The sequence below is a fragment of the Asterias rubens genome, chromosome 17 (assembly GCF_902459465.1).
Source record: "Asterias rubens chromosome 17, eAstRub1.3, whole genome shotgun sequence".
NCBI lineage: Eukaryota > Metazoa > Echinodermata > Asteroidea > Forcipulatida > Asteriidae > Asterias > Asterias rubens.
In genome coordinates this window covers 11,183,972-11,197,533 of record NC_047078.1, presented here as the reverse complement: position 1 = coordinate 11,197,533, position 13,562 = coordinate 11,183,972, and the positions used below count along the sequence as shown (strand labels likewise).

Sequence of the window (13,562 nt, the reverse complement as noted above, 5' to 3'; positions counted from 1 at the left end):
CCTTTCCCATCTCACAGTTAGGCAAAATCTTTACACCACATACCTTTCCTTGGGCTCTCAAATCTGTCTTGAATAGAATATTTGTGAGGGCCCAAAAACAATCATCTAAAGTTGGAAGTCAACATTCCCCATCGCACAATTGGGTAAAACTTTTAAACTGTATCCCTTTTCTTGGGCTCTCAAATCTCTCTAGAATAAAATTATTTTTGAGGGGCCCCCCAAAAAATTAATGAGGGTGATGTTCTATTTTCTCCTATTAAGTGAGAGGTGCAATCCTTAGAACCACGACCCCTTCCTGTATAGAAAGCGCTTGTCACTGGCCTTCTATTGTCAAAGGGATTCCCTCATTGTCATATGCTGGATGCACCAGAACAAACACAGCATGATTGGAAAGTTAAGCCACTAGTCCTAACCACTGGAAGACTGCGTTTTGGAGGCATTGAATAGAAGCGTTTACCGGTGTAGGGTTTAGTGTCGTCTTGTTATGTGGGTTTTGGCGACAGCGGTACTAGCATCACAGTCTTGGACAGACGTTTGTTGACTGTGGACATGTTTTGGAGTTTGGGTGAGAAATCTGGATTAACACCGCTGACGAGTTTCAATAACTGTTCGTGAAACTTGTGGATTTGTAGAGAGGTCTCAGAACTGTGGTCTCGGAACCGGGGTCTCGGATACCAATTGGATATAAACTTACTTAAACTGATCAGTGTGTGGGACTTTTTTCTACAGTGTCGTTGGAACCCTAGTTCTTATGATATAGTTGGAACTCTGGAACTGCGGGTTCTAAAGGAACTATATAGCGGATTTTGCTGGAAGTGTTTGTGTTGTAAGTAAAGAAAAACTGTCTTTGACTTGTGAAATTTTGTGTGTTTCTTCTTGAACTCCTTTAGTAAAATTTGTCTCTTTAAATTAGTAATATCTAAGCCAACAAATAAACAAGCAAAAAAACAAACAAACAAACAAACAAACATAGAAACAAATAAATAAATAAATAAACTTGAAGGAGCTGTTTTTATATTTGCACATAAATACAATCAAATGCTTGTTAAAGGCAGTGGACACTATTGGTAATTACTCAAAATAATTATTAGCATACAACCTTACTTGGTGAAGAGCAATGGGGAGAGGTTGATGGTAGAAAACATTGAGAGAAACGCCTCCCTCTGAAGTGACATAGTTTTTGAGAAAGAAGTAATTTTCCAAGAGTTTGATTTCGAGACCTCAGACTTAGAACTTGAGGTCTCGAAATAAACCATCTAAACACACACAACTTCGTGTGACACGTTTTTTTTTCTTTCATTATTATCTCGCAACTTCGATGACCGATTGAGCTCAAATTTTCACAGGTTTGTTATTTTATGTATATGTTGAGATTGACCAAGTGAGAACACTGGTCTTTGACAATTACCAATAGTGTCCAGTGTCTTTAAACTGTTGTAGAAAGTTTTTGTTCTTCGCACTTGGATTCAGGTCTATTAAAAATGTTTTTGTTTCCGCAATCTTGTTAATTTTTTACCTTCAAATTCAAGCCCTGTGCTCCTTTATTTTGACTGTGTAAAAGTTCTGAAATTTTCTTTAAGCCAAAAAATAAATAAAACATTGTGCTGTCAAAGCTCTTTCCATGTTCCGAGAATCCCAATTGAAAATGGCAGGGGGTGTCAGCGAAAAATGTGTTTTGAGGTGGTGTGAAAGTGGAATTCATGCATACCGCCAACGGCAACTGTCTCTGTATTTAAAACGACTTTTCTGACGCGGAGTGGGGTCTTCAAGTTGTATACTCTGTCATAGTTCACCTCTAATGTGTTAGTGAAACAATTATTGTGTCCTAAATCGTTCTCTCCAGGTTTTTTTTCCAAAAGCAGGGGGCATTCTGTACCCAAATTTATTTAAGTTTGGCTGAAGGAGGCTGAATTGAAACAAGGGTTTCAGAATGTTTTCTACTTGGTGTTTTTCTTGGTGTAAAAGCCCTTCTGTGCAATATTGAGCATTCTTTATGGTTTTTATCTTGTTTTTGAGTTTTAAATAACTACCCCAGAACGCAAAAGTTAAATACTAGAGCTTGTACCCATGTTGTACTAAAGACAACTTTTGTACTGTAAGCACAAAAACTTGCTCAGCACAGGAAAATCTTGCTTAGCAAAAACAGGTTACCAGCCAAGTTTAAATTGTTGCGACTGGTGCCTCACTCATTTTTTGCTCAGCAAAGAAATGTGTTAAGTAGTATTTTTTGACAGCTTTGTGGAATTAGGTCCTGCAACTTTAGAAGTCTCTTTTCGTTCACTACCATTTGTAACCCAAAGCAAATCTTGCTACATCATTAAACTCGAAGCACTTCAGTTTACCAACATCTTGACTTTGAAGATGTTAAAGACACAGGACACCTTTGGTAATTGTCAAAGACCAGTCTTCTCACTTGGTGTATCTCAACATGCGCAAAATAACAAACCTGTGAAATGTGAACTCAATTGGTCAATGAAGTTGTGAGATAATAATGGAAGAAGAAACACCCTTGTTACACGAAGTTGTGTGCTTTAAGCTTGATTTCGAGACATCATGCGTGAGGTCTCGATGTCAATTCAAATATTTTACTTTGAAATGACTTCTTTCTCAAAAACTACATTACTTCAGAGGGAGCAGTTTCTCACAATGTTTTATACTATCAACATCTCTCCATTGATCGCTTACAAGTAAGTTTTTATGCTAACAATTATTTTAAGCAATTACCAATAGTATCCAGTGCCTTTAAGAACTGCCCAATTAAGGACTCAACAATTGAATACTAGAGCTTTAACCCATTTTGTACCAAAGAAGACCGGACATTTTAGAAGTTTGTTTTCCTACTCTCTTGTAACCCAAAGCAAAGCTTGCTTCCTGCGAAGCCAAAGCACTCTAACTAAACACTGATGTTTACCAACACCTTGACTTTGAGAATGTAACACATGTACATGTAACTGCCCTAATTAACGTCTCAACAATTCTAACTGATTATATGAAGCTAGAACCCATTCCTTCCTGCAACTTTAGAAGTCTCTTTACGTCCACTACCATTTTCTAACTCAAAGCAAAGCTTGCTTCAAGCTTCTCAAAGCACTCGTTTACCAACATCTTGACTTTGAGTATGTAATTCATGTAACTGCCCGAATTAACAACTCAACAATTCTAATTGATAAGATGAATCTAAAACCCATGCCATCCTGCAACTTTAGAAGTCGCCATGCCTCCTCCACCGTTTGTAACCCAAAGCAAAGCTTGCTTCGTGCTTCTCAAAGCACTCCAACACTTATGTTTACCAACGTCTTGACTTTGTAAATAACTGGCCCAATTAAGGATTCAACAATTCTAATTGATAAAGCTATGAACCCATTCCAACTTCCAAAGTCTCCTCTGGCCCGCTACCGTTTGTAACCCTCCTGTTTACCTTCTACATTGTCAAGGGACCGATTTTACGATTTCCCGAGACGAAGGAACATTTTGCAGTCCTCTGCGAAGACACACAGTCTTTGATAATCCTCCAAGCTATCTTGTTTACTGTTTCTCATCATCGGATTCCCAAACCATCCTCAACTCCTCTATCCTGTCATTGTAAGGAAGGAATAATACCGCTACAATCCCCACCACAATGCCCAGCCCATAGCGCTAAGGAATTTAAAATTGCCTGACTGTCCAAGGGACAATGCTTGGGTTCCTGAAGAGGGTAGCATTGAAGGGGGATGGTGGGGGGGGGGGGGATAGGGGTACAGGGAGTGTCCTTGGGCCGATTAATAGTAATTCCTGAATAGATGTGACAGGTTGGAGGGAGACAAACACTCCATGCAGATCTGGATGTGACAAACACAGATATTTGGCTCTTTTTTCATTGGTACAATGTACATGTTATGTAGTTGATAGGTCTGTAGTGACCGATCATGACAGCATGGCTATTTGCTTAACGTACAGGACATTGCTTAGACTTAAGTAGAAAATTCACGCTTTGCTAATATGTTTGTAGTTAAGGATGCCATAAACACAGATGTTTGGCTCTTTTTTCATTGGTACATGTAGTTGATAGGTCTGTAGTGACCGATCATGACAGCATGGCTATTTGCTCAGCGTACAGGACATTGCTTAGACTTCGAGTAGAAAATTCACGCTTCGCTAATATGTTTGCAGTTAAGGATGCCATAAACACAGATATTTGGCTCTTTTTTCATTGGTACATGTAGTTGATAGGTCTGTAGTGACCGATCATGACAGCATGGCTATTTGCTTAGTGTACAGGACATTGTGTAGAGTAGAAAATTCACGCTTAGCTAATATGTTTGCAGTTGAGGATGCCATAAACACAGATATTTGGCTCTTTTTCATTGGTACATGTAGTTGATAGGTCTGGAGCATAGAGCTGTATATATTGACTAGAGCTCTAACACCCCGTTATACACGCACTAAGGTTTTGAAGCCGTGTGGGCGCATCCATGTTTATGTACAAACCATTACAATAGCTTGAAATTTTGTACGGCAATTGTACGGCTATTTGCATGATGGTGCGTCTGTTCTTTGTTATGAACAGAGACAAGATCGAAGATTAAGTGTTAGAGAGTTCCAGATGCGTGGCACGGCTGAAGGAAAAAGACCTGTCACCCCATGAGTGTCGAGACTTGTCATAGTGTTATAGTGACCGATCGTGACAGCATTGCGAAATTGGGTACTGAGTACAAGACAAGGCTTAGCGTAGAAAAATATGCTTAGTAAACAGGTTACCAGCAGAATGCAGACATTGGACTCTTTTTTTCCCCCCATTGGTACATTTAGTTGATAGGTCTGTTGTGACCGATCATGACAGCATAGTGAAATTTGGTACTGAGTATAAGACAAACACAGATATTTGGCTCTTTTTCATCTATACATTATCTTCATTCTTAGAGTATAAGTAACAACAGATGACCAATTCAGTTAAAATGTTCACAGATTTGTTATTTTATGCATATATTGGGATACAACAGGTCCAAATATTTAAACCCACACTCCACTGATCAGAAGCACCAAATGTTCACTTGGGTTACACCAGGTGAGAATATACTGGTCTTTGACACTTACCACAGGTGTCCAGTGCCTTCACAAAGTAATTACATGCTTAGTAAACTATTTTTATAAATACTTTAAAGACACTGGACACTATTGGTAATATTGTCAAAGACCAGTCTTCTCACTTAGTGTATCTCAGCATATGCACAAAGTAACAAACCTGTGAAAATTTGAACTCAATTGGTCACACCACCTCAAAGTTCCGAGATAGTAATGGAAGAAAAAAACATCCACGTCAAACAAACTTGTGTAATTTCAGATGCTTGACTTCGGGACCTCAAATTCTAATTCTGAGGTCTGGAAATCAAATGTGTGGGAAATTTCTTCTTTCTTGATAACTACACGTACGTTACTTCAGAGGGATCCGTTTCTCACAATGTTTTTATTCTATCTACATGTACCTCTCCCCATTACTCGTTACCAAGTGAGTTTTTATGCTAATAATTATGCTGAGTAACTACCAATAGTGCCCACTGCCTTTAACCACATTTTTAACATGCAGGAAATCTGTTTTATTTTGATTATCTCAGGTAACTTACGCTTCCATACCTCAAGACTAAGGAGAGAGTCTCAGAGTGAGAGACATTTTAATTTATGAGAGAACCACGACCCAAAGAGGGACAATCCTATTTTCCAGTAAGGTAAGTTAAAAAAAATGGTTCAATTCATTTAAGTGAACTACATAATTGAACTTGAATGCAGTGCATGGTAATAAAAGGAAAGCGGTTTGATACACAACGAGAGTGTTACATTAAGGCCATTGCTCTATTTGATATGGCTGTTTAAAGGGCCTGTTTACGTTTGGTAATGGTTCGGAAAATTAAAGGCAACCTGATAAGAAGTACAGCAGCTTTGGATAGTACCATGCGCTTTGAAAACTTTTGCCTTTAAAGGCAGTGGACACTATTGGTAATTACTCAAAATAATTATCAGCATAAAACCTTTCTTGGTTACGAGTAATGGGGAGAGGTTGATAGTATAAAACATTGTGAGAAACAGCCCCCTCTGAAGTGGCGTATTTCGAGACCTCAGTTTTGGAATTTGAGGTCTCGAAATCAAGAATTTGAAAGCACACAACTTCGTGTGACAAGGGTGTTTTTTTCTTTCATAGTTATCTCACAACTTCAATGACCAATTGAGCTCAAACTTTCACAGATTTGTTATTTTATGCATATGTTGAGATACACCAAGTGAGAAGACTGGTCTTTGACAATTACCTGTAGTGTCTAGTGTCTTTAAATTCATTTAAAATGGGTTCAATCAATATGAAATTCCTGAGGCAACTATTGCGGTACCCGCCGCTTACAAACGGGTGTATAGGATTCCAACTGCCTCTTTAGCCACCAAGTTAGCTCGGTGGTCTAGTGGTAAGACACTGCTCTAGCAATGCAAAAGTCGTGGGTTCGAATCACACCCGAGTTATTTGCCAATGAATTTTTTCCACAAAACTTGGGAAAGTATACTGAATGTAGTATAATCCAGGCGGTTCTGAGTCTAGATGCAGAGGGAATCCAGGTATGTGATCCTTTGCTGGACGTTCTACATTCATCCAACCTCATCCCTCAAGTGATATCTCAAAAAACAAAGATTTTCCCTCTACCTTCAGTCACAAAAGAAGGGAAGAAAAAGAAGTGGTTTTCTAAAAAGCGATTTGCAGAATACAACAAAGGTATTTTCCAACTAAAGCTCCCAATATCTGGATGTGGGATTATGATGGATGCGGCAGCTGTATGGTTTCCCATTGGATCCAAATAGGTATCAGCCTTCATTGATTGTCCATGCTTTTGTCTAACGGAGAAAGGGCGAGTACTGGGGATAAAAGGGGATTGGAGCCTCAAGACTTACGGAACCCAAGCTCCTGAACGCTCCGACGAACATTCCGAGTCAGTTAGGTCCTCCAGGGGGGATTAATGTAGAAAGAAGAAAATTAGAGACTTAAGTCAGAGAGAGTGGGAGAGGAGAGACTAAAGAATGGATTTTCAAAAACAAGATTTAGCGGTGGGGAAGATGATTGGAGGTGGGGGATGGGGTAGGGTTTCATGGACCTGGGAGGGTCGAGGGGAGATGAGGGGACCACGTGGGGTGGATGTTTTCGGGGGTAGATTTGGGGTTTCTGAAGCATGCTGGGTCCGAAGAAGAGAACATTGATGAATGTGATGGGGCTGTCATGCATGATATAAGCGTAAATTTGAAACTCACGGAGGAAATCGGGCGGAAAGTTAAGCCAGCGAGAGGACGCTGCAAAAAAAAGTTGATTGTATGCGTTTTTCATGAATTTATTGTTGTCTTGGATTATGTGAGGAATAAGCGCAAGGGTTGACAGTGCCTGACTTCAGTCAGTGTCAGGACTCAAAATTGGGGGGAAAATCCACAATACCACAGGGATTGGAGCTCAAGCTTTTACTGGGCCAGAATTAAAAAGAGAAGAAAGATACAAGAAAATGTTGGATTTGTAATAAACAAATTAAAAGTATAGATATGATTTACAAACTACTGAGAACTGTTGACAACTATTGAATTGACTAGCTAACTGGTCATGCTGGCCAGTCACTGAGAAAGTTTCAAACTTGAGAAGAAACAAATTATGAGAATTTTTCCTGGGAGATGCCCTTCACTTTACACTACAGGCATGATTTGCTTTTGCCCTCAGACAAATCCGAGAAAATAGTTAATAATGATGCCTGAAAATTCTATTACAGTCTACATCTTGGATGTTTGTACTTGTAGGTCAGCCCTTGTACTTAAAGGATTTGGGTACTTTTTGTATCACAAAACAAAATGTCCACAGATTTACATTAAACTTACACCGTTTGAAGATAATGATAGTAGGAGGCTTACCTTAAAATTAAACCAGTTACATGTATGGTATATTATACCATAACATACCATAACTGGTTATTACATTTTTACATGCTTAAATATGTTGTGACATTGTTTTACTCATTTCTCAAAAACTACAGCACCTCAGTAAGTAGTATTTGAAGGGAAGATTTCTGCTATCGATATCTTCAAACGTTTGTCAAACTGTGTAAGTTTAATGTAAATCTGTGGACTTTGTGTTTTGTGTTAGAAAAAAAGTACCCAGACCCTTTAAAATGTACCTACTTTTTCCTAAGGACCAAAAATCATACCTGTACTACGAAACAACTTTCTTACCTAAATATAAGGCTTGCATTACAACTGTCAACCATAGGTATTGATTGAAAACCAAGAAACATTCCCTTCTGTTTTTGTAAAAATAGTTTTCCGCTAAATCTCACTCGTCGTGGAGTGCCGTGATTCTCAAATTCCGCTACCCCCTCATTGTGATCCGGTCACCATTGGAGCGTGCAGGGCTCATATTGGCTGAGTTTGATAGAGACACGGCTTGACAGACACGTCCCAGGTACATATAAATACACCTAATGGATCTTTAAGATATTGGAAAGTTATTGAAAAGTGAATGGACATGACGTGTTTAGCTCTGGTGTTTTCAGCAGATTCGAATCCCGGTCGAAGTAGGGATTCATGTCATGGCAAAAAAAACTTGATCTACAAAAACTACTAAACCCGTTAAAGACACTGGCCACTATTGGTAATTGTCAAAGACCAGTCTTCTCACTTTGTGTATCTCAACATGCATAAAATAACAAACCTGTGAAAATTTGAGCTCAATTGGTCGTCAAAGTTGCGAGATAATAATGAAAGAAAAAACACCCTTGTCACACGAGGTTGTATGCTTTCACATGCTTGAGTTCGAGACCTCAAAATCTAAATCTGAGTTCTCTAAATCAAATTCGTGGAAAATTACTTCTTTCTCAACAACTACGTTACTACACTTCTCACAGTGTTTTATACCACTAACAGCTCCCCATTACTCGTTACCAAATAAGGTTTTATGCTAATAATTTTTTTGAGTAATTACCAATAGTGTCCACTGCCTTTAAGGGGGAATGCTGCCAAATTGTCTCTTCATTAAAGGTCATATACATGAATGTATATGTAGACCCAGGTCAAAATTCCAGTTGAACCTAGTTAACTGGGGTCAACTGGTTCAACTGGATATTGACCAAACTCATCCATTTTCCATATTAACCAACTGGTTTGGACTAGGGTTAACTGTGTTCAACTAGGTTGAAATTATAAACCAGTTGGTGTCTGTCCATTTTCCATATTAAACCAACTGGTTTTAACTGTGTTTAACTAGTTTATCAACTGGTTTTCAACTAGTTCCAGTCAAACCCAGCTTAACTAGGTTCAACTGGAATTTTGACCTGGGGACCCTGGCAATGGTGTTCACAACTGACACCAACTCAAGCATAGAAGGCCAGTTATTATAGAGGCCTGTTTACCCAGGGTAGAGAATAGGGGTATGGTGTGGTCAGTACTCAATGGTCAATGTGTCAAACCAGTTGACAGGGGCCATTTGTTAAAATAAGTGGCCATTTAATTTAATGCCTATTTGTGTGCTTGTGTGTCCTGTACAAGCTGGTTGAACCATAGAGCTTTCTCTATGGTTGAACCATAAGGTACTACTGTGTGCAATGCATGAGACATCTATTGGTGGGATGTACCTGTACTAAAGAGCCCTGTAGAGTTAGGACTGTTTACTTCGTTTGTTGGAAACTTTGTGTAGCTATCTGTACATATAGTAAGCATTGTTTACCCTTTTTGTTGGAAACTTTCTTTTGCAGAGCAGAACTGTTTAATAGTTTTCTAGAGAGAGACTGAGGAAATTGTAAGAATTGAGCACAAAGGCTATACCTAGATGGTAAGACCAACATTGCGTAGTTATCTTGATGTAAATTATAAATGACTTCTTCGGTAGTTTCCAAGAAAGTTGACCTGCATCATTAGGGGTTCGTAGAATATTTTGTGACTTGCATGGCTGATGTCTGGCACTCCTTGGAAGTAGTGAGATATATTTAGAATTGAAGACAAAGTAAAGGCACCAAGGCATGTTCTCCTCAGTAAATGGCATTCTATTTCTATGAGGAATTTGTAGATTTGCCTGTATGCGTTGTTTTTGAAAGGCAAAGGGCATTATAAGGCGACTTCTCCTTAGTAAAGGGCAACAGTGACCCTATCATGAGGAAATTATAAATTTATACTGCACTGGAGCATTTCAACCAAGGCTTGGTTGCCGAAGTATCGGGTCTATTAATACCATAGGTAAGCAGTTTGCAACAGCTAGTTCATATTTTCAGTTTGAAGACTTGTAATTTTGTCCACACTTTCATGAAGATTCTATCTAACTCTATCTAAAATTACAGATCACAAACATTAATTGAACCTTAAATATTGTCCAGTGGAAGTCCCCTGTTCCCAAAATGAAAATAGCCTTGCCCTCTAAACACCAGGCCTGTGTTTTGCAGTTCCTCTTGTTTTTGCAAAAACAAATTTGCATGTACTGATGTATGTAGTAGTAACTGATTTGCATATTAAGGAACCAGACTAAACCCTCCCAGTTTTGGCATTGCTGCATTGATTTGCATAGGCAAACTACTTTAAAGGCAGTGGACACTATTGGTAATTACTCAAAATAATAATCATCATAAAACCTTTCTTAATTATGAGTAATGGGGAGAGGTTGATAGTATAAAACATTGTGAGAAACGGCTCCCTCTGCAGTGACGTAGTTTTCGAGAAAGAAGTAATTTTCCATGAATTTGATTTTGAGACCTCAAGTTTAGAATTTGAGGTCTCGAAATCAAGCATCTTAAAGCACACAACTCAGTGTGAGAAGGGTGTTTTTTTCTTTCTTAGTTACCTTGCAACTCCGACGACCAATCAAGCTCAAATTTTCACAGGTTTGTTATTTTTTGCTTATGTTGAGATACACCAAATGAAAAGACTTGTCTTTGACAATTACCAATTGTGTCCAGTGTCTTTAACCAACTAAATGTATGCAGAGAATGGTGTCTGGTTTCCATGTCCATTCCAGCATAACATCAATGTTATCAGTAATTGTAGCCGAACATGCCTATGGACAAAAATGTTGCACATATTTTTATCCATCGATCCCATCAAAAATTCTGAACATAAACTCTTTGAATTTCCAATTGGTTTTAGCAGCGTCGGTAAATCTAGTCACTTTGCTCCTCGGGCTATTCAAGATTCATGCCAACTTTTTGGGGTCTGTCCAAAAAAATAAAAGTAAAACATTCCAGAACATCCATGGGGCATCAATACCCACCCTTAAAGGGTGTGCAAAGTTTTGTAAGATTGAAGTTAAAAAGGATTACAGCAGAGAGCACCATTTGGTAGAAGCTTACATATGCGTTATTCTCTAAATATGTGCGTTTTTAGGAATACTTAAACTTTCTTTGTAATTTCTTGAACCAGTGAAGCATTTATTTTACAGCAGTTTGGGTGCCCCAATACAGGAGGGTTACCTCCTCTGGTTGCAACCCCCATTTGTACTAACTAAGTATTTATATCTTTATTTATTTACTTGTAACCATAAGTCCTGTAATTTTGTTGTTGTACAAATGGAAATGAAACAAACAAACAGACAGACAAACAAACAAACAAACAAACAAACAAACAAACAAACAAACAAACAAACAAACAAACAAACAAACAAATAAACCAGCTTTCGGTCACTTAAAGCATTTTGAGAAACATTTCACTTTCAAATATTATGTGGTTATATCAGTTTTTATCCCCTAAAACTTTGAATCTGAGAAACATTTCTGTCAGAACCATTCCTCAGATTGTTTATTTCAATTACAGATTTCTCTTCTTTTCGTGGATGAAATCACTCCGGTTTTCGGTGATTACAGTGTACCTCAAAATTGTGACCACCCTTTGAAATAATTTTGTTTAGTTTTTATTGTATACATCTATATAGGATTCAAACGCTTGAATGATTCTAAAACCTGAAAGGTACAAATGTGTGTCCCTTTAAGCTTTTAAAAAGAAACTCATTTGAATTGGCAGACTGTATCTCATCAAAAAACCAGAACTCCCTCCAAACATTACCTGAAATGTTGTCACTTTCGTTAAATACAACTTTTCCAGTTTTCACTCCGTCCATTTTTGCCCTCGAAACTTATGTTGTCCGCCCTACTTTCTCCGAAGTCCCAACCCGTAAAGTGAATATGACAAGCATGCCTTGTATGCGGTGACAGTAAGCCTGTTGCTATAGGCCTAAGCAGATGGCTCGATCAAATGTTTTTGTTTTTTTCGTAACACAACCCTCCTCCACCACACTTCTACATTGTAGCTAAAGAAGAAATACAAAAATCATAAAATCCTGGCGTCAGGTAAGGATCAAGAAAATTAGTTTGACGTTTGATGATTGATGTTAGTTTTGAAGCCAGGAGGCAGTTTAAAATTGGTTCTTTGGAAAGTGGACTTAAAATCCTGATCGGTTTTTAAATGATTTTTGTGTGATGCCAAAACAGATTAAACTTTCCTATTGTTGAAAAAAACCGGGGTAACTTGTGATAGAGGGACTATAAGTTCAAATTCAGTGTTGTGATGTACTCATTTTCCATATTTGTTATCTAAAAGTAGGGGGAAAAAAAAAAAAAATTGTCCGACATGGTTGTAATCAAAAGTGTATTGTAATGTGTGTTCTCATCCACACAATTATGCTTTGTTGCTGAGATGTAAAACAAGGAGCCATCCAACATGTACTGCATATCTTTGGAACTCCCTGCCTGGTGCTTGTTTCCCTTCATCCTACAATCTAGACTGTTTTAAGAGGAATATCAATTCCTACCTTCAGCTTCAAGTGAACATTTTGTCTTATTCTAGCCCCTTACCAAGAGTGGCTTTCAGCTTTTTAAGAGTGGCTTTTACTAGCTCTTTGTGCATTTTATACTTTGCATACGTGATTAGGTGTTTGGAATTTTTTTGTTCCAAACATTGTCCTATGTTAAAATTAATTTTGAGAAAAAATAAATAAAAAATCTGTTGTTTTGTAAAAAAAATATCAAGGTGATTACTGAAAGCAACGTTTTGTTTGCAAATAGCTTTATGAATAAATCTTGTGACGATTCTAGAACTTCATAAGTGCATAGTTAAATTGTACTTGTTGTTTCTTTATTATACATGTAGCAACAATTACAAAACCTGGGCGTTTTGGATGTTTCTTTTGTTCATTAATCTTGTCCGTAAATACTTGGCACGTCGCCCGCAGAACATTCCAAATTATATTCAGACATACGATAAGAATTGAGTGAAAAAATGTGCAGAATGTTTTGCTCTTGATTAAAAAAAAAAAATCAGAAAAAATGGGGGGAAGGGTTGCTTAAAGGAATGTTACAGAATTGGTAAGAAAAAAACTTGTCTAAAGACCACAGATGTACATGAAATTTACACAGTCTGATGATGACGATAGTAGAAATATATCTGTCTGACATGTCATTTGATGAGAAATAAATGAAACTAATTTCCTGTTTGGAGTTGATTGCTCAGTGAGCGTTTTATTCATTTTTTTTTAATGGATGTCATGCAAAAATGTGTCATCGGTTTTTCGCTATTTTCTCGTGACCCAGATGGCCAATTGATTT

At 37.9% G+C, this 13,562-nt stretch overlaps 1 non-coding gene across 1 annotated transcript; it reads left to right on the top strand.

The window, feature by feature from the left end:
- Nucleotides 1-6,411: 6,411 nt before the first annotated feature.
- On the top strand, nucleotides 6,412-6,483 carry Trnaa-agc. The gene has a single exon. It is a non-coding gene; the product is annotated as a tRNA-Ala (tRNA).
- The last annotated feature ends 7,079 nt before the right edge of the window (nucleotides 6,484-13,562 follow it).